Raw genomic sequence first — 26,299 nt, forward strand, 5'->3', positions numbered from 1 at the left:
ATCCATATAACCACTCACCTTCCATTCTTTTCCTCCACCTCCCGGCACTTGCACACCACGAATTACCTTATCTTTCCTCAGCATACACAACAATGGCTCAATTGCACAAATAAATGCTACAGGGGACAAAGGACACCCCTGTCGCACACCCGAAAACACATTCACTTTCCTACCCACATACCCATTCATTAAAACACAGCTATAAACACCCGCATACAAACTTCTCACTCGCCCAACAAAATCAGCCGGAAAACCCATTTTTAACAACACTCTGAACAAAAAACCATGCGACAACCTATCATAAGCCTTTTCAAAATCCAAACTTAACAAAAATACACTCTTCTTACGACCCATGCAATCCCATAGACAATCTCTTAACATACACACACACTCATGAATCCGCCTCCCAGGTACCGCACAACACTGCTCATCCCCAATCACACTCTCTATCACATCACGCATCCTATTAGCCATAAGTTTTGCATAGATTTTATAATCACAATTAAGTAACGTTATTGGCCTCCAATTCCTCAGACTTTTCAAATCCCCTTTCTTAGGAATTAACACAACCATACCTGCACGCATACTCTCAGCCACCTCCATGTTTCCCCACATATACTTACATACATCCACAAAGTCCTTACCAATCACACCCCACATCACACGATAAAATTCTACTGGGAGGCCATCCTCCCCCGGCGTCTTATTCAAAGCCATACTACACATAACCTTCCATACCTCATCACCAGTCACCTCACCCATCACTCTCTCTCTTTCTGCTTCACTCAACTTACTCTCTAACACACTCAAAACATCATTCTCCAAACATTCATCCCTCTGTTTCACTGCATACAGATCCTCATAAAACTTAGCCACCTCTTCACACATATCCTCTCCACTCACCTCACTTCCATCTGCTCCATACACCACGCTCATACTCTGTTTCTTTCCAAAAACTTTTTTAAAGAAAAACCGAGAACATTTCTCATCCTGCTCCATCTTATCAATCTTTGCCCTAAACACTATGCTTCTCCCTCTCTCCAACAAAAACTCGCTAATCTCCTTTTTTACCTCTAAAATATCCTCCTCCACCTCAACTCCTCCTTCCCTTAACTTATACAAAACGCTCAACCGCGCGTTCAGTTTAACAAAACTCTCTCTTTTAATTGCTGCATACTTGTATCCTAAATTTTTAAAGAACATTTTTGTTTGTTTCTTCACAAACATTCCCAAACTCATTTTTATGCTTACACCATTCTTCATACCGCCTTTCATACTCCTTTCTCACATCTTCATTCTCTAACAATTTAACATTTAACTTCCACAATCCTCTCCCAAACACTCCATCAACTTTTATATCCAACTCACACAACATACACACATGATCTGAAAAAAGAACGTTTTCCTGCCTATAATTAACAGAAACCATATTTTTAGAAATAAAACAATAATCCAATCTGGATTGTACCCTACCACTCTCAGAAAAGAAAGTGTTCAACAAAGGATTCATGTTACACACGCGCTGCATATCACACAACCCAAAATCATTCACTAACTCCAATAATGCTTTCCCAGACACATCCACATTCACTCTCCCCACATCACAGTTCATATCACCCACAATTACCACAGGTATTCTTCCTGGAACAAAAAGCTTAATTTTTTCAAATAAATTTTTGCGCTCATTTTTTTCAACTGGCGCATAAACATTAATAACACAAAACTTTACATTCTTGTATACAAAATTAGCAAGGATACATCTCCCCACCTCAATAACCAAATAATCACTCAAAACAACCTCCCTTCCTTTAACCAAAATACCCACACCATCATTCTTATTACATGCACTCCCCGACCACACAGACGCTCCATAAGACCATTCATCCCCTTTCACACCATCCACTACCCCACATTCTTGTAAACAAAAAATAGATGCATTTTGCATAGCTAAAAACTCAAAAATAGCAGCTCTTCTTACTTTACTTTTAAACACTCTTACATTTTGGGACACTATGGTAAATCCCATAATACTTCTACTCCTTCACCAATTACACAAAGAAATAGCCTTTGGCCTAAACCAAAGCTCACAAGAGGACAAAAAGAAAAAACATTTACAATATTATATGGTGACACTATCCAGCACCACCACTATCCTCCTCCGCCATCAGAACAGAACAGCTGGTTTCCGACCCGCTGGCTTCACCAGCCACACTCCTCATTCTGGCAGTTCTGATCTTCCTCTGAGGCTCACTAAAATCTGCATCATCACTGCCCCCACCATCCTCCCTACGACTCTTCTTTGCACCCCTATCATCCTCCGAAGAAAAATCTTCAGTGTTTTCAGGACCCGAAGGGTGTTCAGGACTGTCGGGTTCCGAGATTTGCACTTCACATCCTGTTGCGTCCATTGCCTCTCCAAAAGTCATCATCTCAGGCAGCTCTGCTTCCACCACTTTCCTAGATATTCTCGCAGACACTGCCTTTTTCTCCACCTTTGCCACTTCCCTCCAGAACTCCTTTTCTTCCCTCCGCTTCTTCCTCATTTCTTCAGCAGAAGAAGAACATGGTCTCAGGGACACCTCCTCTGGCGCCGTAGAGGGAGAGGCTCTACCAGTTTCCCGCCTCCTTCCCTCTCTCTCCTCCCTCTCCAATCTTTCCAGCACTTTCAGTGCGCTTGCCATCTGCCTCCTCTCCAGCTCCTCCTCCTTCTGTTCTTTATCAGAACGTCTAGGTGCACTCATAGGACAGTCCTTATACATGTGATCACTACTCCCACAGACATCACAGGACTTGGCCTCTGGACACTGGTTGGCCATATGCCCCTCCTTTCTGCAATTTCGGCAACACTGCCCTTTAAGGCATGTTACCATGGTATGTCCGAAAGAAAAGCATCTACGGCAAAACATGGGCTGGCCTGGGTAAAAGAGGAAACCTCTATGGCCTGCAACGGAAAAATTTGATGGAGGGTGTCTAAAGCCCCCCACACTGTCAGGATCCCTTTTCAATTTCACACGGAATTTATACTGACAGTTAAAGATTCCTAGACAATTGACTTGCTTCACTCCCTTCCGCACATATTCACAGTAGCGAGAGAGGAAGCACTCCAGCAGCTCAGGGTCTGTAAAAGGGTTATAGACAGTCACAGTCACCTCCTTTTCTTGCAGACCAAACAAAGGTTCCCATCTAACTCCTTCCAAGCAGGGGTCACTAGAGTGACCACGGAGCCATTCAAAGACATTAAGGCAAACATCCTGGTCCATAAAGGTAACGTCATAATTACCTTGACGTGAAAATTCGTTGACACTGAAGATCTCAGAACGTCTTGCTCCAGCTTTGCCTTCAACGATGTCTTGGACAATGAAAACCACGTTGTTCTTGTTCTGGTCAGATGGATCCACGGACAAACGGATGGTGTTCTTCACAAAAGACATCTTGGATTCTGTCGGTATGGAATACCACAGGAAAAAGCAGAAAATCCTCCACAAAAGCGTCCGGATTCCTCCAGGAGACTCGCACCAATCAAGGTACAGTCATACGATCGCAGCCAAAAGGCCGAGAAGCGATAACCAGAATTGGTTTCAAACTACGGAGCCACCCAAGGATCCTGAAAAGTCCATTTGTGGAGATGAGCTCCTGGACTCCCGTTAAGAAGACATGTTGTCAACCTCTAGATCCCTTACATGCCTGCACTTTTCGGCTTGCTGCTGCTGCAATCCACGCGTTTTAGATCTGCATAACTCCACCTCTTTAAACACAGCACCTTCACCCCCTGCTGTTCCCACCCGCCTCAACACCGTTGGAAGGGAGGAGAACCAATTAAGGCGGGGGGTGGGGTGGAACGAGCAGCTGTCTACCCTTAGCAGGAGGGCTCCTGATTACATACCTCTCCTGCTGCTGCTGCTGCTGGCTGTCCAGCAGCAGACTGAAGGTGGCTGCTGCTGTGCACAGGTATATAAAGGCTCAGAGCCTATTATGACACGCGCAGCCAGCGTTCCATTGCCACATTCCATCTACTGCAGGCAGGATACCTGGCTGGCTGAATGTCGCTGAGAAGCTCACAGAGACCGCCATAAGCAACAGTTTAACAGAATGCCACAGACTAATCAACCAAACTTTTTGGGTTGGGTTCTCTTTTATAGTCTGCAGGCATTAAATGAAAGAAGTCAGTGTTCCAGCAGAAGGAGACAACGTTTCAGAAAAGGCATTGTAGCAAACCAAAAAAGAAATTTTAAGCGCAGCAGAGTAACCAGCGCACATACCTGTTAGCTCAGGTGAGTTTAAAAGGCTGCTGTTGATAACAAGGGCATTTGCTAAATAGATGGTGTGTGTGCAACAATATACTGAAAGGTCAATTATATTGTGCAGCTTATCTCACCACCTGTAGTTATTTAGGTGAAAGCTCCAAAATGCTTGCCTAATATGTCTGTTTATCCAAAAGGAAGTAAAAAGGGAGAGCTAGAAAGATAGCATTGCATCACATTACATGGCAATGCAATGCACAGTTGCTGAAGTTGAACCAAAATGAGCTTGTAATCTGGCTTCTGCAACTTTGAACATGAAAAATCCAATGAGGAGAAGAAAAGCAAAGCCAAAGAGTCCATCCCAAAATCCGACAAACAAGCAAAATGAACAAAAAACATTGAATTCAATTCTTTCTGATTTTAGAAACTGCATTAAAGAAGGGGTGCACCGGTCCTGGAGATACTGCAATACCAGGTCAATGCGTGGAGTGGACAGAGCAAGCTCTTTTTCCATCTCCCTGTTCTAAAAATCCATTTAATATATGGTCCCCAGATAGGGGACGTATCAGATATTAAACTGATAAGAACAGATACTACACTTGATCTTAGCCAAAAGGCCGAGAAGCGATAACCAGAATTGGTTTCAAACTACGGAGCCACCCAAGGATCCTGAAAAGTCCATTTGTGGAGATGAGCTCCTGGACTCCCGTTAAGAAGACATGTTGTCAACCTCTAGATCCCTTACATGCCTGCACTTTTCGGCTTGCTGCTGCTGCAATCCACGCGTTTTAGATCTGCATAACTCCACCTCTTTAAACACAGCACCTTCACCCCCTGCTGTTCCCACCCGCCTCAACACCGTTGGAAGGGAGGAGAACCAATTAAGGCGGGGGGTGGGGTGGAACGAGCAGCTGTCTACCCTTAGCAGGAGGGCTCCTGATTACATACCTCTCCTGCTGCTGCTGCTGCTGGCTGTCCAGCAGCAGACTGAAGGTGGCTGCTGCTGTGCACAGGTATATAAAGGCTCAGAGCCTATTATGACACGCGCAGCCAGCATTCCATTGCCACATTCCATCTACTGCAGGCAGGATACCTGGCTGGCTGAATGTCGCTGAGAAGCTCACAGAGACCGCCATAAGCAACAGTTTAACAGAATGCCACAGACTAATCAACCAAACTTTTTGGGTTGGGTTCTCTTTTATAGTCTGCAGGCATTAAATGAAAGAAGTCAGTGTTCCAGCAGAAGGAGACAACGTTTCAGAAAAGGCATTGTAGCAAACCAAAAAAGAAATTTTAAGCGCAGCAGAGTAACCAGCGCACATACCTGTTAGCTCAGGTGAGTTTAAAAGGCTGCTGTTGATAACAAGGGCATTTGCTAAATAGATGGTGTGTGTGCAACAATATACTGAAAGGTCAATTATATTGTGCAGCTTATCTCACCACCTGTAGTTATTTAGGTGAAAGCTCCAAAATGCTTGCCTAATATGTCTGTTTATCCAAAAGGAAGTAAAAAGGGAGAGCTAGAAAGATAGCATTGCATCACATTACATGGCAATGCAATGCACAGTTGCTGAAGTTGAACCAAAATGAGCTTGTAATCTGGCTTCTGCAACTTTGAACATGAAAAATCCAATGAGGAGAAGAAAAGCAAAGCCAAAGAGTCCATCCCAAAATCCGACAAACAAGCAAAATGAACAAAAAACATTGAATTCAATTCTTTCTGATTTTAGAAACTGCATTAAAGAAGGGGTGCACCGGTCCTGGAGATACTGCAATACCAGGTCAATGCGTGGAGTGGACAGAGCAAGCTCTTTTTCCATCTCCCTGTTCTAAAAATCCATTTAATATATGGTCCCCAGATAGGGGACGTATCAGATATTAAACTGATAAGAACAGATACTACACTTGATCTTAGCCAAAAGGCCGAGAAGCGATAACCAGAATTGGTTTCAAACTACGGAGCCACCCAAGGATCCTGAAAAGTCCATTTGTGGAGATGAGCTCCTGGACTCCCGTTAAGAAGACATGTTGTCAACCTCTAGATCCCTTACATGCCTGCACTTTTCGGCTTGCTGCTGCTGCAATCCACGCGTTTTAGATCTGCATAACTCCACCTCTTTAAACACAGCACCTTCACCCCCTGCTGTTCCCACCCGCCTCAACACCGTTGGAAGGGAGGAGAACCAATTAAGGCGGGGGGTGGGGTGGAACGAGCAGCTGTCTACCCTTAGCAGGAGGGCTCCTGATTACATACCTCTCCTGCTGCTGCTGCTGCTGGCTGTCCAGCAGCAGACTGAAGGTGGCTGCTGCTGTGCACAGGTATATAAAGGCTCAGAGCCTATTATGACACGCGCAGCCAGCATTCCATTGCCACATTCCATCTACTGCAGGCAGGATACCTGGCTGGCTGAATGTCGCTGAGAAGCTCACAGAGACCGCCATAAGCAACAGTTTAACAGAATGCCACAGACTAATCAACCAAACTTTTTGGGTTGGGTTCTCTTTTATAGTCTGCAGGCATTAAATGAAAGAAGTCAGTGTTCCAGCAGAAGGAGACAACGTTTCAGAAAAGGCATTGTAGCAAACCAAAAAAGAAATTTTAAGCGCAGCAGAGTAACCAGCGCACATACCTGTTAGCTCAGGTGAGTTTAAAAGGCTGCTGTTGATAACAAGGGCATTTGCTAAATAGATGGTGTGTGTGCAACAATATACTGAAAGGTCAATTATATTGTGCAGCTTATCTCACCACCTGTAGTTATTTAGGTGAAAGCTCCAAAATGCTTGCCTAATATGTCTGTTTATCCAAAAGGAAGTAAAAAGGGAGAGCTAGAAAGATAGCATTGCATCACATTACATGGCAATGCAATGCACAGTTGCTGAAGTTGAACCAAAATGAGCTTGTAATCTGGCTTCTGCAACTTTGAACATGAAAAATCCAATGAGGAGAAGAAAAGCAAAGCCAAAGAGTCCATCCCAAAATCCGACAAACAAGCAAAATGAACAAAAAACATTGAATTCAATTCTTTCTGATTTTAGAAACTGCATTAAAGAAGGGGTGCACCGGTCCTGGAGATACTGCAATACCAGGTCAATGCGTGGAGTGGACAGAGCAAGCTCTTTTTCCATCTCCCTGTTCTAAAAATCCATTTAATATATGGTCCCCAGATAGGGGACGTATCAGATATTAAACTGATAAGAACAGATACTACACTTGATCTTAGCCAAAAGGCCGAGAAGCGATAACCAGAATTGGTTTCAAACTACGGAGCCACCCAAGGATCCTGAAAAGTCCATTTGTGGAGATGAGCTCCTGGACTCCCGTTAAGAAGACATGTTGTCAACCTCTAGATCCCTTACATGCCTGCACTTTTCGGCTTGCTGCTGCTGCAATCCACGCGTTTTAGATCTGCATAACTCCACCTCTTTAAACACAGCACCTTCACCCCCTGCTGTTCCCACCCGCCTCAACACCGTTGGAAGGGAGGAGAACCAATTAAGGCGGGGGGTGGGGTGGAACGAGCAGCTGTCTACCCTTAGCAGGAGGGCTCCTGATTACATACCTCTCCTGCTGCTGCTGCTGCTGGCTGTCCAGCAGCAGACTGAAGGTGGCTGCTGCTGTGCACAGGTATATAAAGGCTCAGAGCCTATTATGACACGCGCAGCCAGCGTTCCATTGCCACATTCCATCTACTGCAGGCAGGATACCTGGCTGGCTGAATGTCGCTGAGAAGCTCACAGAGACCGCCATAAGCAACAGTTTAACAGAATGCCACAGACTAATCAACCAAACTTTTTGGGTTGGGTTCTCTTTTATAGTCTGCAGGCATTAAATGAAAGAAGTCAGTGTTCCAGCAGAAGGAGACAACGTTTCAGAAAAGGCATTGTAGCAAACCAAAAAAGAAATTTTAAGCGCAGCAGAGTAACCAGCGCACATACCTGTTAGCTCAGGTGAGTTTAAAAGGCTGCTGTTGATAACAAGGGCATTTGCTAAATAGATGGTGTGTGTGCAACAATATACTGAAAGGTCAATTATATTGTGCAGCTTATCTCACCACCTGTAGTTATTTAGGTGAAAGCTCCAAAATGCTTGCCTAATATGTCTGTTTATCCAAAAGGAAGTAAAAAGGGAGAGCTAGAAAGATAGCATTGCATCACATTACATGGCAATGCAATGCACAGTTGCTGAAGTTGAACCAAAATGAGCTTGTAATCTGGCTTCTGCAACTTTGAACATGAAAAATCCAATGAGGAGAAGAAAAGCAAAGCCAAAGAGTCCATCCCAAAATCCGACAAACAAGCAAAATGAACAAAAAACATTGAATTCAATTCTTTCTGATTTTAGAAACTGCATTAAAGAAGGGGTGCACCGGTCCTGGAGATACTGCAATACCAGGTCAATGCGTGGAGTGGACAGAGCAAGCTCTTTTTCCATCTCCCTGTTCTAAAAATCCATTTAATATATGGTCCCCAGATAGGGGACGTATCAGATATTAAACTGATAAGAACAGATTTTTTTTTTTTTTTTTTTTTTTCTCCTCAGACGAGGAAATTCCACAGTCTATGGAAACCAGACAAAGGAAAATTCCATCAAAACAGCTGCGTCAAATCCAATACGCAATTTGCTGTCCCCATCATCATCGGAAATATTTATTTCATATTTCAAAACAACAATAACAAAAATCAAGAGGTACTAACAATATATCTCCACTTTTTAACTTTCCATATTCCCTCCGCATCCACTTCCCCTCTCCTCTTTTTGTCCCATAGGAAATACACATACATCTTCCCCAAAATCACCTTCACACTATCCTTTACAGCAATTTCCTTCCTTTTAAACACATACACATTCCTCACATCCCATAACACTTCCTTTATACATGCAAGCATCAACCACAAGACTCTTTCCTTCGTCCCATCACATATTCCCAAACCAAACATAAACAACTCAAAAGACAACAAATTCACACCACACAATTCTTTACACAAAGGCCCCATTCTCCCAATCACATCTCTAGCATACTGGCAATTCCAAAAAACATGCAACACACTTTCCCTTCCACCACAGCCATTTCTTGGACACATTTCACTCCTCACCAAACCTCTATTCCTCTGAAACTCTCTCACAGGTAATACTCCATGTAAAGACTGCCACACAACTTCACTCTGTTTGTTGGTCATACCACTCATCCGCACTTTCTTCCAAACCTTCTGCACATCACCACCCCTAACCATATTTTTTCCACATTCTACCTCTCTACATTCAATCATCCTATACACAGCCTTCTTATTCTCCAGCAATCTCACATCTGCATCACACAGTTCATACCTCACCAAAAACTTATAAACCCACACATACCATACAGGCACCTCAAAAGGAATCGGACATCGCAAATCCCTTTCTTGCCACTTTAAACGAAACAAATACGCTCCAAATAAATACCTACACATAGATGAAAACTTTCCATCCGCCCTAATCACTTTCAAAACAAACACAACGATATTCACACCAAAAAACACGTCCAAATTCGGAAAACCCAAACCACCTTTTTCCACTCTTTTAACCAAAATTTCTCTCCTAGCTCTCTCCATTTTCGAGTTCCACAAAAAAACAAATAAAATTCTATTCAAGCTTCTCATACACATATATCCTGGTGGAAATACTACCGCAATATATAAAAATATTGGCAACACCACACTCTTAACAATTAAAATCTTCCCAAAAAAGGATAAACTCCTCAATTTCCAAAAATTCAACTTCTGCTCAACTTTTCCTTTCGCATCATCCCAACTTTCTTTCCCATCCAAACTCTCTGAAAACTTCACACCCAAAACTTTAATAGGTCCATTCACTACATTCACACCTACATCCCTACTTAAACTTCCGCCTCCAAAACCCTTACACTCACTCTTTTCCCAATTCACTTTAAACGCAGATGCACCACAAAAAATAGACACTAACAACTTCACCCGCCTCACCGAACATTCAGAATCACATAATACACACACGTCATCCATATAACCACTCACCTTCCATTCTTTTCCTCCACCTCCCGGCACTTGCACACCACGAATTACCTTATCTTTCCTCAGCATACACAACAATGGCTCAATTGCACAAATAAATGCTACAGGGGACAAAGGACACCCCTGTCGCACACCCGAAAACACATTCACTTTCCTACCCACATACCCATTCATTAAAACACAGCTATAAACACCCGCATACAAACTTCTCACTCGCCCAACAAAATCAGCCGGAAAACCCATTTTTAACAACACTCTGAACAAAAAAACATGCGACAACCTATCATAAGCCTTTTCAAAATCCAAACTTAACAAAAATACACTCTTCTTACGACCCATGCAATCCCATAGACAATCTCTTAACATACACACACACTCATGAATCCGCCTCCCAGGTACCGCACAACACTGCTCATCCCCAATCACACTCTCTATCACATCACGCATCCTATTAGCCATAAGTTTTGCATAGATTTTATAATCACAATTAAGTAACGTTATTGGCCTCCAATTCCTCAGACTTTTCAAATCCCCTTTCTTAGGAATTAACACAACCATACCTGCACGCATACTCTCAGCCACCTCCATGTTTCCCCACATATACTTACATACATCCACAAAGTCCTTACCAATCACACCCCACATCACACGATAAAATTCTACTGGGAGGCCATCCTCCCCCGGCGTCTTATTCAAAGCCATACTACACATAACCTTCCATACCTCATCACCAGTCACCTCACCCATCACTCTCTCTCTTTCTGCTTCACTCAACTTACTCTCTAACACACTCAAAACATCATTCTCCAAACATTCATCCCTCTGTTTCACTGCATACAGATCCTCATAAAACTTAGCCACCTCTTCACACATATCCTCTCCACTCACCTCACTTCCATCTGCTCCATACACCACGCTCATACTCTGTTTCTTTCCAAAAACTTTTTTAAAGAAAAACCGAGAACATTTCTCATCCTGCTCCATCTTATCAATCTTTGCCCTAAACACTATGCTTCTCCCTCTCTCCAACAAAAACTCACTAATCTCCTTTTTTACCTCTAAAATATCCTCCTCCACCTCAACTCCTCCTTCCCTTAACTTATACAAAACGCTCAACCGCGCGTTCAGTTTAACAAAACTCTCTCTTTTAATTGCTGCATACTTGTATCCTAAATTTTTAAAGAACATTTTTGTTTGTTTCTTCACCCAGTCCCACCACTCACAAACATTCCCAAACTCATTTTTATGCTTACACCATTCTTCATACCGCCTTTCATACTCCTTTCTCACATCTTCATTCTCTAACAGTTTAACATTTAACTTCCACAATCCTCTCCCAAACACTCCATCAACTTTTATATCCAACTCACACAACATACACACATGATCTGAAAAAAGAACGTTTTCCTGCCTATAATTAACAGAAACCATATTTTTAGAAATAAAACAATAATCCAATCTGGATTGTACCCTACCACTCTCAGAAAAGAAAGTGTTCAACAAAGGATTCATGTTACACACGCGCTGCATATCACACAACCCAAAATCATTCACTAACTCCAATAATGCTTTCCCAGACACATCCACATTCACTCTCCCCACATCACAGTTCATATCACCCACAATTACCACAGGTATTCTTCCTGGAACAAAAAGCTTAATTTTTTCAAATAAATTTTTGCGCTCATTTTTTTCAACTGGCGCATAAACATTAATAACACAAAACTTTACATTCTTGTATACAAAATTAGCAAGGATACATCTCCCCACCTCAATAACCAAATAATCACTCAAAACAACCTCCCTTCCTTTAACCAAAATACCCACACCATCATTCTTATTACATGCACTCCCCGACCACACAGACGCTCCATAAGACCATTCATCCCCTTTCACACCATCCACTACCCCACATTCTTGTAAACAAAAAATAGATGCATTTTGCATAGCTAAAAACTCAAAAATAGCAGCTCTTCTTACTTTACTTTTAAACACTCTTACGTTTTGGGACACTATGGTAAATCCCATAATACTTCTACTCCTTCACCAATTACACAAAGAAATAGCCTTTGGCCTAAACCAAAGCTCACAAGAGGACAAAAAGAAAAAACATTTACAATATTATATGGTGACACTATCCAGCACCACCACTATCCTCCTCCGCCATCAGAACAGAACAGCTGGTTTCCGACCCGCTGGCTTCACCAGCCACACTCCTCATTCTGGCAGTTCTGATCTTCCTCTGAGGCTCACTAAAATCTGCATCATCACTGCCCCCACCATCCTCCCTACGACTCTTCTTTGCACCCCTATCATCCTCCGAAGAAAAATCTTCAATGTTTTCAGGACCCGAAGGGTGTTCAGGACTGTCGGGTTCCGAGATTTGCACTTCACATCCTGTTGCGTCCATTGCCTCTCCAAAAGTCATCATCTCAGGCAGCTCTGCTTCCACCACTTTCCTAGATATTCTTGCAGACACTGCCTTTTTCTCCACCTTTGCCACTTCCCTCCAGAACTCCTTTTCTTCCCTCCGCTTCTTCCTCATTTCTTCAGCAGAAGAAGAACATGGTCTCAGGGACACCTCCTCTGGCGCCGTAGAGGGAGAGGCTCTACCAGTTTCCCGCCTCCTTCCCTCTCTCTCCTCCCTCTCCAATCTTTCCAGCACTTTCAGTGCGCTTGCCATCTGCCTCCTCTCCAGCTCCTCCTCCTTCTGTTCTTTATCAGAACGTCTAGGTGCACTCATAGGACAGTCCTTATACATGTGATCACTACTCCCACAGACATCACAGGACTTGGCCTCTGGACACTGGTTGGCCATATGCCCCTCCTTTCTGCAATTTCGGCAACACTGCCCTTTAAGGCATCTTACCATGGTATGTCCGAAAGAAAAGCATCTACGGCAAAACATGGGCTGGCCTGGGTAAAAGAGGAAACCTCTATGGCCTGCAACGGAAAAATTTGATGGAGGGTGTCTAAAGCCCCCCACACTGTCAGGATCCCTTTTCAATTTCACACGGAATTTATACTGACAGTTAAAGATTCCTAGACAATTGACTTGCTTCACTCCCTTCCGCACATATTCACAGTAGCGAGAGAGGAAGCACTCCAGCAGCTCAGGGTCTGTAAAAGGGTTATAGACAGTCACAGTCACCTCCTTTTCTTGCAGACCAAACAAAGGTTCCCATCTAACTCCTTCCAAGCAGGGGTCACTAGAGTGACCACGGAGCCATTCAAAGACATTAAGGCAAACATCCTGGTCCATAAAGGTAACGTCATAATTACCTTGACGTGAAAATTCGTTGACACTGAAGATCTCAGAACGTCTTGCTCCAGCTTTGCCTTCAACGATGTCTTGGACAATGAAAACCACGTTGTTCTTGTTCTGGTCAGATGGATCCACGGACAAACGGATGGTGTTCTTCACAAAAGACATCTTGGATTCTGTCGGTATGGAATACCACAGGAAAAAGCAGAAAATCCTCCACAAAAGGGTCCGGATTCCTCCAGGAGACTCGCACCAATCAAGGTACAGTCATACGATCTTAGCCAAAAGGCCGAGAAGCGATAACCAGAATTGGTTTCAAACTACGGAGCCACCCAAGGATCCTGAAAAGTCCATTTGTGGAGATGAGCTCCTGGACTCCCGTTAAGAAGACATGTTGTCAACCTCTAGATCCCTTACATGCCTGCACTTTTCGGCTTGCTGCTGCTGCAATCCACGCGTTTTAGATCTGCATAACTCCACCTCTTTAAACACAGCACCTTCACCCCCTGCTGTTCCCACCCGCCTCAACACCGTTGGAAGGGAGGAGAACCAATTAAGGCGGGGGGTGGGGTGGAACGAGCAGCTGTCTACCCTTAGCAGGAGGGCTCCTGATTACATACCTCTCCTGCTGCTGCTGCTGCTGGCTGTCCAGCAGCAGACTGAAGGTGGCTGCTGCTGTGCACAGGTATATAAAGGCTCAGAGCCTATTATGACACGCGCAGCCAGCGTTCCATTGCCACATTCCATCTACTGCAGGCAGGATACCTGGCTGGCTGAATGTCGCTGAGAAGCTCACAGAGACCGCCATAAGCAACAGTTTAACAGAATGCCACAGACTAATCAACCAAACTTTTTGGGTTGGGTTCTCTTTTATAGTCTGCAGGCATTAAATGAAAGAAGTCAGTGTTCCAGCAGAAGGAGACAACGTTTCAGAAAAGGCATTGTAGCAAACCAAAAAAGAAATTTTAAGCGCAGCAGAGTAACCAGCGCACATACCTGTTAGCTCAGGTGAGTTTAAAAGGCTGCTGTTGATAACAAGGGCATTTGCTAAATAGATGGTGTGTGTGCAACAATATACTGAAAGGTCAATTATATTGTGCAGCTTATCTCACCACCTGTAGTTATTTAGGTGAAAGCTCCAAAATGCTTGCCTAATATGTCTGTTTATCCAAAAGGAAGTAAAAAGGGAGAGCTAGAAAGATAGCATTGCATCACATTACATGGCAATGCAATGCACAGTTGCTGAAGTTGAACCAAAATGAGCTTGTAATCTGGCTTCTGCAACTTTGAACATGAAAAATCCAATGAGGAGAAGAAAAGCAAAGCCAAAGAGTCCATCCCAAAATCCGACAAACAAGCAAAATGAACAAAAAACATTGAATTCAATTCTTTCTGATTTTAGAAACTGCATTAAAGAAGGGGTGCACCGGTCCTGGAGATACTGCAATACCAGGTCAATGCGTGGAGTGGACAGAGCAAGCTCTTTTTCCATCTCCCTGTTCTAAAAATCCATTTAATATATGGTCCCCAGATAGGGGACGTATCAGATATTAAACTGATAAGAACAGATACTACACTTGATCTTAGCCAAAAGGCCGAGAAGCGATAACCAGAATTGGTTTCAAACTACGGAGCCACCCAAGGATCCTGAAAAGTCCATTTGTGGAGATGAGCTCCTGGACTCCCGTTAAGAAGACATGTTGTCAACCTCTAGATCCCTTACATGCCTGCACTTTTCGGCTTGCTGCTGCTGCAATCCACGCGTTTTAGATCTGCATAACTCCACCTCTTTAAACACAGCACCTTCACCCCCTGCTGTTCCCACCCGCCTCAACACCGTTGGAAGGGAGGAGAACCAATTAAGGCGGGGGGTGGGGTGGAACGAGCAGCTGTCTACCCTTAGCAGGAGGGCTCCTGATTACATATCTCTCCTGCTGCTGCTGCTGCTGGCTGTCCAGCAGCAGACTGAAGGTGGCTGCTGCTGTGCACAGGTATATAAAGGCTCAGAGCCTATTATGACACGCGCAGCCAGCGTTCCATTGCCACATTCCATCTACTGCAGGCAGGATACCTGGCTGGCTGAATGTCGCTGAGAAGCTCACAGAGACCGCCATAAGCAACAGTTTAACAGAATTCCACAGACTAATCAACCAAACTTTTTGGGTTGGGTTCTCTTTTATAGTCTGCAGGCATTAAATGAAAGAAGTCAGTGTTCCAGCAGAAGGAGACAACGTTTCAGAAAAGGCATTGTAGCAAACCAAAAAAGAAATTTTAAGCGCAGCAGAGTAACCAGCGCACATACCTGTTAGCTCAGGTGAGTTTAAAAGGCTGCTGTTGATAACAAGGGCATTTGCTAAATAGATGGTGTGTGCGCAACAATATACTGAAAGGTCAATTATATTGTGCAGCTTATCTCACCACCTGTAGTTATTTAGGTGAAAGCTCCAAAATGCTTGCCTAATATGTCTGTTTATCCAAAAGGAAGTAAAAAGGGAGAGCTAGAAAGATAGCATTGCATCACATTACATGGCAATGCAATGCACAGTTGCTGAAGTTGAACCAAAATGAGCTTGTAATCTGGCTTCTGCAACTTTGAACATGAAAAATCCAATGAGGAGAAGAAAAGCAAAGCCAAAGAGTCCATCCCAAAATCCGACAAACAAGCAAAATGAACAAAAAACATTGAATTCAATTCTTTCTGATTTTAGAAACTGCATTAAAGAAGGGGTGCACCGGTCCTGGAGATACTGCAATACCAGGTCAATGCGTGGAGTGGACAGAGCAAGCTCTTTTTCCATCTCCCTGTTCTAAAAATCCATTTAATATATGGTCCCAGATAGGGGACGTATCAGATATTAAACTGATAAGAACAGATACTACACTTGATCTTAGCCAAAAGGCCGAGAAGCGATAACCAGAATTGGTTTCAAACTACGGAGCCACCCAAGGATCCTGAAAAGTCCATTTGTGGAGATGAGCTCCTGGACTCCCGTTAAGAAGACATGTTGTCAACCTCTAGATCCCTTACATGCCTGCACTTTTCGGCTTGCTGCTGCTGCAATCCACGCGTTTTAGATCTGCATAACTCCACCTCTTTAAACACAGCACCTTCACCCCCTGCTGTTCCCACCCGCCTCAACACCGTTGGAAGGGAGGAGAACCAATTAAGGCGGGGGGTGGGGTGGAACGAGCAGCTGTCTACCCTTAGCAGGAGGGCTCCTGATTACATACCTCTCCTGCTGCTGCTGCTGCTGGCTGTCCAGCAGCAGACTGAAGGTGGCTGCTGCTGTGCACAGGTATATAAAGGCTCAGAGCCTATTATGACACGCGCAGCCAGCGTTCCATTGCCACATTCCATCTACTGCAGGCAGGATACCTGGCTGGCTGAATGTCGCTGAGAAGCTCACAGAGACCGCCATAAGCAACAGTTTAACAGAATGCCACAGACTAATCAACCAAACTTTTTGGGTTGGGTTCTCTTTTATAGTCTGCAGGCATTAAATGAAAGAAGTCAGTGTTCCAGCAGAAGGAGACAACGTTTCAGAAAAGGCATTGTAGCAAACCAAAAAAGAAATTTTAAGCGCAGCAGAGTAACCAGCGCACATACCTGTTAGCTCAGGTGAGTTTAAAAGGCTGCTGTTGATAACAAGGGCATTTGCTAAATAGATGGTGTGTGTGCAACAATATACTGAAAGGTCAATTATATTGTGCAGCTTATCTCACCACCTGTAGTTATTTAGGTGAAAGCTCCAAAATGCTTGCCTAATATGTCTGTTTATCCAAAAGGAAGTAAAAAGGGAGAGCTGGAAAGATAGCATTGCATCACATTACATGGCAATGCAATGCACAGTTGCTGAAGTTGAACCAAAATGAGCTTGTAATCTGGCTTCTGCAACTTTGAACATGAAAAATCCAATGAGGAGAAGAAAAGCAAAGCCAAAGAGTCCATCCCAAAATCCGACAAACAAGCAAAATGAACAAAAAACATTGAATTCAATTCTTTCTGATTTTAGAAACTGCATTAAAGAAGGGGTGCACCGGTCCTGGAGATACTGCAATACCAGGTCAATGCGTGGAGTGGACAGAGCAAGCTCTTTTTCCATCTCCCTGTTCTAAAAATCCATTTAATATATGGTCCCCAGATAGGGGACGTATCAGATATTAAACTGATAAGAACAGATTTTTTTTTTTTTTTTTTTCTTTTTTTTTTTTTAGCCCGAATTCGTGTACAAAACCCGAGTGCGCTTAAAAAAGTGACAAGTGCCACAAAAAAAGTGCACTAGGATGCTGGTCTTCTTGAAACCCTCTCCAAAAGGAGAAGGGTCCCCCAAACCATTCCCCGTCCCTCCGAGCCAAAAGGCCACAGCGAGGAACAGGGACAAAAAGCCACCTCCAGCCGAAGCCAGAGGCGACCCAATCTTACCCCCAGCACCTGCCCGAGTTCTCACCCGAGCAAGGCACTGGGAGCCAAAGACTGTGCTCCCCTCCCGGAAGAGGGGAGCCAACAACGCTCTCCTCCCGAAAGAGGAGAGCCAGGGGGGTTCAGGGGGGAGCGGAACCTGATGGCCACACACTCCCCCCCTAGACCTGCCAAGAGAGGAACCCGTAAGGGAACCGCATCCTGACAAAATCCTAGTAGGACGTGACACACGTGAATAAGTGGACACACAGTGACAAAGAAATTAAATAAATAGTGAAGGTTTCACAGTATAATACTGCCCGGACCTTCGACCGGGAATTGAAAAATTCCCCATCCTAAGGCCAGAAGGCCCGGAATAAGGGTGTGTGCGAAGAAAGAAAATTTGAAGTGCTTGTGCAAATGTGCCATAAACTCAAGTGGGGTTCCCAATCCCTGTGAGTTAAGGCACCCCAGGGTCACCACTCCTGGGGCACTTCACACTTCGGGCTTTCGATCTTCCCCGGCCCAATGGCGTCGATCCTGGGGGGCCATGCTTTCCACCAGATGACTATATTAGCCACCTGGCGTACTAACTAGCGCCTAAACCCCAGTGTGCATAATGTATCAATCTACTAGGGCGGCCAACATCCAAAACCGCCTTTTCAAAAGATACTACACTTGATCTTAGCCAAAAGGCCGAGAAGCGATAACCAGAATTGGTTTCAAACTACGGAGCCACCCAAGGATCCTGAAAAGTCCATTTGTGGAGATGAGCTCCTGGACTCCCGTTAAGAAGACATGTTGTCAACCTCTAGATCCCTTACATGCCTGCACTTTTCGGCTTGCTGCTGCTGCAATCCACGCGTTTTAGATCTGCATAACTCCACCTCTTTAAACACAGCACCTTCACCCCCTGCTGTTCCCACCCGCCTCAACACCGTTGGAAGGGAGGAGAACCAATTAAGGCGGGGGGTGGGGTGGAACGAGCAGCTGTCTACCCTTAGCAGGAGGGCTCCTGATTACATACCTCTCCTGCTGCTGCTGCTGCTGGCTGTCCAGCAGCAGACTGAAGGTGGCTGCTGCTGTGCACAGGTATATAAAGGCTCAGAGCCTATTATGACACGCGCAGCCAGCGTTCCATTGCCACATTCCATCTACTGCAGGCAGGATACCTGGCTGGCTGAATGTCGCTGAGAAGCTCACAGAGACCGCCATAAGCAACAGTTTAACAGAATGCCACAGACTAATCAACCAAACTTTTTGGGTTGGGTTCTCTTTTATAGTCTGCAGGCATTAAATGAAAGAAGTCAGTGTTCCAGCAGAAGGAGACAACGTTTCAGAAAAGGCATTGTAGCAAACCAAAAAAGAAATTTTAAGCGCAGCAGAGTAACCAGCGCACATACCTGTTAGCTCAGGTGAGTTTAAAAGGCTGCTGTTGATAACAAGGGCATTTGCTAAATAGATGGTGTGTGTGCAACAATATACTGAAAGGTCAATTATATTGTGCAGCTTATCTCACCACCTGTAGTTATTTAGGTGAAAGCTCCAAAATGCTTGCCTAATATGTCTGTTTATCCAAAAGGAAGTAAAAAGGGAGAGCTAGAAAGATAGCATTGCATCACATTACATGGCAATGCAATGCACAGTTGCTGAAGTTGAACCAAAATGAGCTTGTAATCTGGCTTCTGCAACTTTGAACATGAAAAATCCAATGAGGAGAAGAAAAGCAAAGCCAAAGAGTCCATCCCAAAATCCGACAAACAAGCAAAATGAACAAAAAACATTGAATTCAATTCTTTCTGATTTTAGAAACTGCATTAAAGAAGGGGTGCACCGGTCCTGGAGATACTGCAATACCAGGTCAATGCGTGGAGTGGACAGAGCAAGCTCTTTTTCCATCTCCCTGTTCTAAAAATCCATTTAATATATGGTCCCCAGATAGGGGACGTATCAGATATTAAACTGATAAGAACAGATACTACACTTGATCTTAGCCAAAAGGCCGAGAAGCGATAACCAGAATTGGTTTCAAACTACGGAGCCACCCAAGGATCCTGAAAAGTCCATTTGTGGAGATGAGCTCCTGGACTCCCGTTAAGAAGACATGTTGTCAACCTCTAGATCCCTTACATGCCTGCACTTTTCGGCTTGCTACTGCTGCAATCCACGCGTTTTAGATCTGCATAACTCCACCTCTTTAAACACAGCACCTTCACCCCCTGCTGTTCCCACCCGCCTCAACACCGTTGGAAGGGAGGAGAACCAATTAAGGCGGGGGGTGGGGTGGAACGAGCAGCTGTCTACCCTTAGCAGGAGGGCTCCTGATTACATACCTCTCCTGCTGCTGCTGCTGCTGGCTGTCCAGCAGCAGACTGAAGGTGGCTGCTGCTGTGCACAGGTATATAAAGGCTCAGAGCCTATTATGACACGCGCAGCCAGCGTTCCATTGCCACATTCCATCTACTGCAGGCAGGATACCTGGCTGGCTGAATGTCGCTGAGAAGCTCACAGAGACCGCCATAAGCAACAGTTTAACAGAATGCCACAGACTAATCAACCAAACTTTTTGGGTTGGGTTCTCTTTTATAGTCTGCAGACATTAAATGAAAGAAGTCAGTGTTCCAGCAGAGGGAGACAACGTTTCAGAAAAGGCATTGTAGCAAACCAAAAAAGAAATTTTAAGCGCAGCAGAGTAACCAGCGCACATACCTGTTAGCTCAGGTGAGTTTAAAAGGCTGCTGTTGATAACAAGGGCATTTGCTAAATAGATGGTGTGTGTGCAACAATATACTGAAAGGTCAATTATATTGTGCAGCTTATCTCACCACCTGTAGTTATTTAGGTGAAAGCTCCAAAATGCTTGCCTAATATGTCTGTTTATCCAAAAGGAAGTAAAAAGGGAGAGCTAGAAAGATAGCATTGCATCACATTACATGGCAATGCAATGCACAGTTGCTGAAGTTGAACCAAAATGAGCTTGTAATCTGGCTTCTGCAACTTTGAACATGAAAAATCCAATGAGGAGAAGAAAAGCAAAGCCAAAGAGTCCATCCCAAAATCCGACAAACAAGCAAAATGAACAAAAAACATTGAATTCAATTCTTTCTGATTTTAGAAACTGCATTAAAGAAGGGGTGCACCGGTCCTGGAGATACTGCAATACCAGGTCAATGCGTGGAGTGGACAGAGCAAGCTCTTTTTCCATCTCCCTGTTCTAAAAATCCATTTAATATATGGTCCCCAGATAGGGGACGTATCAGATATTAAACTGATAAGAACAGATCCGTTTTCAAACAAGCTTTATTTAAATCAGACATACATCATAAATTACAAACAAATCACAAAGACTTGAATAAAATATGACATAAAACAAATACAAGGTCAGATTTAAAAAGCGCATAAAAGCATAAAAAGCATAAAACACAGTTTTGCATATAATTTGCATAAATAAATACATATGTCAAATGCAAACACCATAGCTTTTTAACTTTATCTTTTTACAATCAGGTAGTATGAAAACTTTTCACAAAGAACATATCCGATACAATATTTGAAACAAATCACAAATACTGGAATAAAATATGACATAAAACTAATACAGAGTCAGAATTAAAATGCACTTAAAAGCATAAAAAGCATAAAACACAGTTTTGCATATAATTTACATAAATAAATACATATTCCAAATTTGCAAACACCATAGCTTTTTTGCTTCATTGATTCCCATCTTTTTACAATCTCTCAGGTAGTATGTAAACATTTCACAAAGAGCAAGCCCAATACAATCTTTGACAGGAATAAATTCACGTTTAAACAATAATATATTGCGCACTTTCCATAAAGCTTCTTTTAAACAGTTTATTATAAGCCATGCGACTCGTGCTTGTTTCATGGTTGGGCATTTAATTATCCCATATATTATAATGTCACAATTAAGGGTTTGTATACCACATATCCATTTTAGGAGGGTGCCCACCGTCTGCCATAGCTCTTGTGCGTAGGGGCAATCCCACAGTAAATGAAACACTGACTCGTTTGGGGCGCATCTTTCTCTGGGACATCTAGCACTAGCCACCAGCCCCCTATGATGCTGAAAAGCTCTCGTAGGGAGACATTGGTGAACAACCTGCCAAGCTAAATCCTTTTGTGAGTTGCTAAGTGCAGGACAGGCCACGTTGTTCCACACCAGGCGGCACCTGGAGATGGAAAAATTAGACACATCCTCCATCTCCTCATGTCCCTTACAAATAACTGTTAACTTACGTTGATCAAATAAAAGCTGACGATCAACTTGGGTCAGATCATATTCTGAAATGACCTTCTCCAAGATCTTGTAATGCTTAGGGGGAGATAAGAGAAAAGGACAATTAACAGTCATACTGAAGTTCAACTTTCGGAAAAGAAACCCAGTTGTATATCTAAGAAAACAAGAGAAAGCCCCAACATTATTCAAGCTTTTGCAACAAAATACAAAAAACTTGATAAATAAAAACAATTTTAAATCAGGGAACCCTTTACCCCCATTTTTCTTGCTTTTACATACCACCTCCCTCCTCAATTTCTCCATTTTGGATCCCCACAGAAAATAAAACATGGGCTTCATAAGTCTTTTAAGATACAGAGAATTAGGGGGAAAAACCATAGCGGCATACAAAATGATAGGAAGCAAAACCATTTTAATTACAAGAATCTTGCCCTCCATTGTTAGTTTTCGAGTTTGCCATAAAGAGATCTTCTGATTTAATTTATTCAAAACCAAATCCCAGTTTTCAATACCATCATTAGCAGGATTAAACAAGACACCCAGGATCTTGATTCCTACTGTTTGTGTGGGAACCCTAGGCGGATCTGACTCCCATTGACCCATAATCATACAGTCACATTTATTTATATTCAACTTAAACCCAGACCCAGCACTAAAAATTTCAGTAATTAGAATTGCTCTGTTAATAGATGCTGAGCTAGTGCCATATACAGATATGTCATCCATATATCCAATGGCTTTAACTTGTTGTCCACCCCCACCCGGAATAAAAATGCCCCTAACCACCTTGTCCCGACGCAGCAGGCACAACAGTGGCTCAATGGAGCAGACAAATAAAAGTGGGGACATGGGGCAACCTTGTTTAACACCGGAAAGAAGCTCCACCTCTCTAGTTAAAAAACCATTGACTAAAATCCGGGCAGATGACTGTTTGTATAAAAGCGCAATTTTCTGAATAAAAGAATCAGGGAACCCCATCTTTCCCATAACTTTAAAAAGATAAAAGTGGGAGACCCTATCAAACGCTTTCATAAAATCCAAAGATAAAATAGCTAGTGGCTGTTTTCTATCTTTTTGAAACCAGATAAGATCACGAATTAGGTTTAGATGCTCCCAGATTGATCTCCCGGGGACACCACACACCTGATCTGGATGAATTACATTTTTAATAACTGCTTTAAGACGACCAGCAACAACTTTAGCTAAAATCTTGTAGTCTGTATTTAATAGTGAAATAGGCCTCCAATTCTCCAACTTTGATTTATCACCTTTCTTAAAAATTAATGTAATCATACTTTTACGCCATGAATATGGTAATAAATCAGCCTTAGAGGCTTCACAAACTACTTGTATAAAATCCTCCTTAATTAGATCCCAAAAGCAAAGATAAAATTCAATAGGAAGGCCATCTGATCCAGGAGCCTTACCTTTATTAAAACTCTTAAGGGTCTCTTCAATTTCACTGGGTAAAAGTTCTTTAGCTAAAAAAATCTGGTCATCTTTATTTAAAAACTGGGATAAAACATTAAGATTCTCTGTAAAAGCAGGTTCATCAACATTTTTAATACTAAAAAGATCTCTATAAAAATTAGCAGTATGCTCTAAAATGCCCTCAGTGGAAGATTGTCCTTCTAGCTCAGTAATCACTTGTTTTTTGTCACTCATTTTTTTAAAGAAAAACCTTGAGCAGGTCTCACCCTCTTCCAAATATTTCACACGGGTATTAAATATAATTTCTTTACCCTTTTGTTCCAGGAATTTTTGGATTTCTGTCTGGATCTTGGCAATCTCATCATCCACACCAGGTACTCCCCACCCCTTAAGCTTAAGGAGAGTTTGCATCCTGACATTAAAATCTTTAAAACATTTCCTTTTTTCACGTGCCTTCCTTTTACCAATTTTAATAAAAAATTCTTTAATACGGGTTTTAACACACTCCCACCACCCCAACATACTCTGATTTGGGTGTTTCCGTCTTCTCCAACTCTCATACTTTGCATAAAACTCCGCCCTTACCAGTTCGTCTTCTAATAAGAGCACATTCAATTTCCACATACCTTTTCCAACTTTTGCTTCCTGTGGAGTTTGCAATACATTGTATAGTAATACATGATCAGAAAAAATATTTTCTATTAGACCAGCATTCTTAGGTTTAAAAACATCAGAAGAGGAAAAAATAAAATCAATACGAGATGACATCCCTCTACCCCTCCATGTATGCCCAGGGTCAGTAGGGTAGGACTTTCTCCAAGCATCTAATAATTTGAGGTCCGTTGTCAAATGTTTTAACAGACTGGATGTTTTGTCTGTTCTTCCATTAGTATCACCTCCACTCCTCCCCTCCCCCAACATGACACAGTTAAAATCCCCTCCCACTATCACAGGGGACGGACCTGATAAAAACAAAGGGATGACATTAAAAAGGGAAGCACGCTCATTTTTCTCTGGGGATGCATAAACATTAATAAGACGACAGGTAAAACCATTTAAAATAACATGAGTTGATAAGGCACGACCTGGAACTATTTCAGTGATGGATAAAACATTAACATTTTGACATTTGAATAAAATCCCAACCCCGTCAGCTTTATTTTCATTGGACCCTGACCAAATAGAGGGTCCTGCTGACCAGTCCATTTTTAAGTTGGGGTATGACAAATCGTGATCAATACCGCATTCTTGCAGGAAAAAAATGTCAAAGTTCAGAGTCATTAACCAAGCAAACAAAGCAGCCCGTCTAACAGGGCTCTTTAGGCTTCTCACATTTAGTGAGGCAACACGGATTTCTGCCATGTTAGGTGTTTTTTATTGATTCATTATACTCTGAATCTGAATCAATAATTTGTGACAGAGAAGGTGAAGGAAGGGATGACACAGTTCGTAAACTGTCCGTTTCATCTGAGTCCATGAAATCCTCAATTAAGTTAGTCCCCTCTGGGCTGAGAATTTTTGCAGCACTAGATAGAAAGACTTTACGGGACATCTGAGGCAGGTTATGCTCCTCCTGCGCCTCTTCACGACTTCTCTTACCACTGGCGCTGAGATCCATCCGATCCTCCGAATCCACCCGATCCTCACCAGGCACTGCAGCAGGTGGAATACCCGCAGACCCTCCAGGAGCACCAAGGGACATCATCTCCGGAGCAGGATGACCATCAGGACCAGCAACAGGTTCACCAACCACTGCACGACCTCTATCATCCAGGCAGGCAACAGGACATCCATCAGGAATGGTTCCAGGACATCCATCTGGACTGGCATCAGGACATCCATCTGGACTGGCATCAGGGCATCCATCTGGGTTGGCATCAGGACATCCATCTGGATTGGCATCAGGGCATCCGTCTGGATTGGCATCAGGGCATCCATCTGGATTGGCATCAGGGCATCCGTCTGGACTGGCATCAGGGCAGACATCTGGTCCAACATCTGTGCTGGCATCAGCAGGGGTATCTGGATGGACATCTGGATTCGTACCAACAGCTCCAGATTTTCGCCTCTTTTTTGGTTCCCTCTCATTTCCGCTCTGAGAAGGTGCCATCTCCTCACCAGGTGAAACCTGGACCCCTGCAGGAGTAGGCAAAGGCGTGACCTCGGCTACAGAGGCCGGGTTTTTCCGCAAAGGTACCGACAGAGCATCGACTGAGTCAGACTGTTTTTGACCTTTAGTAAGGTCCACAAAGCTTTTTCTGGGGTCACCCGGGCTGACCCTGCTGGCATCAGCAGGAACTCCTGCGGAACTAGCCGCAGGCGCCCGAGAGCCACCACGAGACCTTGTCCGCATCGGACAATTACTGAACAGGTGAGTAGACATTCCGCACCCACTGCAGGTCTTACTGTTCTTACAGTCCTTTGAGGCATGACCCCATTGTCCACAGTTGTGGCACTGACTCATCCGCTCGTTCTTACAATCGCTCTGTATGTGACCAAGGTCACCACACCTACGACACCTGAATGGTTGTCCATCATAGAAGAGGTAGCCATGGTCTCTTCCCAGCACCACTGTGGAGGGGGGGTGCATAAGGCCTTCTACACCCCCAGGGTCAAGTCTGAAGCGTACCATAAAGCGTCGTTTCCCATTCCAGAAACCACTCCGACCTTTGACG

The 26,299-nt window shown here is 43.5% G+C and overlaps 7 non-coding genes and 3 pseudogenes across 7 annotated transcripts; all 10 read right to left on the reverse strand.

Annotated features, from left to right (window-relative positions):
* Positions 1-4,679: 4,679 nt before the first annotated feature.
* Positions 4,680-4,870, reverse strand: LOC141225076 (U2 spliceosomal RNA). The gene has a single exon (XR_012292400.1). It is a non-coding gene; the product is annotated as a U2 spliceosomal RNA (small nuclear RNA).
* Positions 4,871-5,985: 1,115 nt separating this feature from the next.
* LOC141224358 (U2 spliceosomal RNA) lies at positions 5,986-6,176 on the reverse strand. Its single transcript, XR_012291786.1, has one exon. It is a non-coding gene; the product is annotated as a U2 spliceosomal RNA (small nuclear RNA).
* Positions 6,177-7,291: 1,115 nt separating this feature from the next.
* LOC141224369 (U2 spliceosomal RNA) lies at positions 7,292-7,482 on the reverse strand. Its single transcript, XR_012291797.1, has one exon. It is a non-coding gene; the product is annotated as a U2 spliceosomal RNA (small nuclear RNA).
* A 1,115-nt stretch (positions 7,483-8,597) lies between these two features.
* Positions 8,598-8,791, reverse strand: LOC141224476 (U2 spliceosomal RNA). The gene has a single exon (XR_012291888.1). It is a non-coding gene; the product is annotated as a U2 spliceosomal RNA (small nuclear RNA).
* A 6,155-nt stretch (positions 8,792-14,946) lies between these two features.
* Positions 14,947-15,137, reverse strand: LOC141224381 (U2 spliceosomal RNA). The gene has a single exon (XR_012291808.1). It is a non-coding gene; the product is annotated as a U2 spliceosomal RNA (small nuclear RNA).
* A 1,115-nt stretch (positions 15,138-16,252) lies between these two features.
* On the reverse strand, positions 16,253-16,442 carry LOC141224380 (U2 spliceosomal RNA). The gene has a single exon (XR_012291807.1). It is a non-coding gene; the product is annotated as a U2 spliceosomal RNA (small nuclear RNA).
* Positions 16,443-17,557: 1,115 nt separating this feature from the next.
* Positions 17,558-17,785, reverse strand: LOC141224503 (U2 spliceosomal RNA; annotated as a pseudogene).
* Positions 17,786-18,545: 760 nt separating this feature from the next.
* LOC141224554 (U2 spliceosomal RNA) lies at positions 18,546-18,637 on the reverse strand (annotated as a pseudogene).
* Positions 18,638-19,752: 1,115 nt separating this feature from the next.
* LOC141224393 (U2 spliceosomal RNA) lies at positions 19,753-19,943 on the reverse strand. Its single transcript, XR_012291819.1, has one exon. It is a non-coding gene; the product is annotated as a U2 spliceosomal RNA (small nuclear RNA).
* Positions 19,944-21,058: 1,115 nt separating this feature from the next.
* LOC141224445 (U2 spliceosomal RNA) lies at positions 21,059-21,231 on the reverse strand (annotated as a pseudogene).
* Between the last annotated feature and the right edge of the window lie 5,068 nt (positions 21,232-26,299).

The sequence above is a fragment of the Phyllobates terribilis genome, unplaced genomic scaffold (genome assembly GCF_046119375.1).
Source record: "Phyllobates terribilis strain yellow unplaced genomic scaffold, ASM4611937v1 Scaffold_393__1_contigs__length_1774422, whole genome shotgun sequence".
In the NCBI taxonomy this organism is placed as follows: Eukaryota; Metazoa; Chordata; class Amphibia; order Anura; family Dendrobatidae; genus Phyllobates; species Phyllobates terribilis.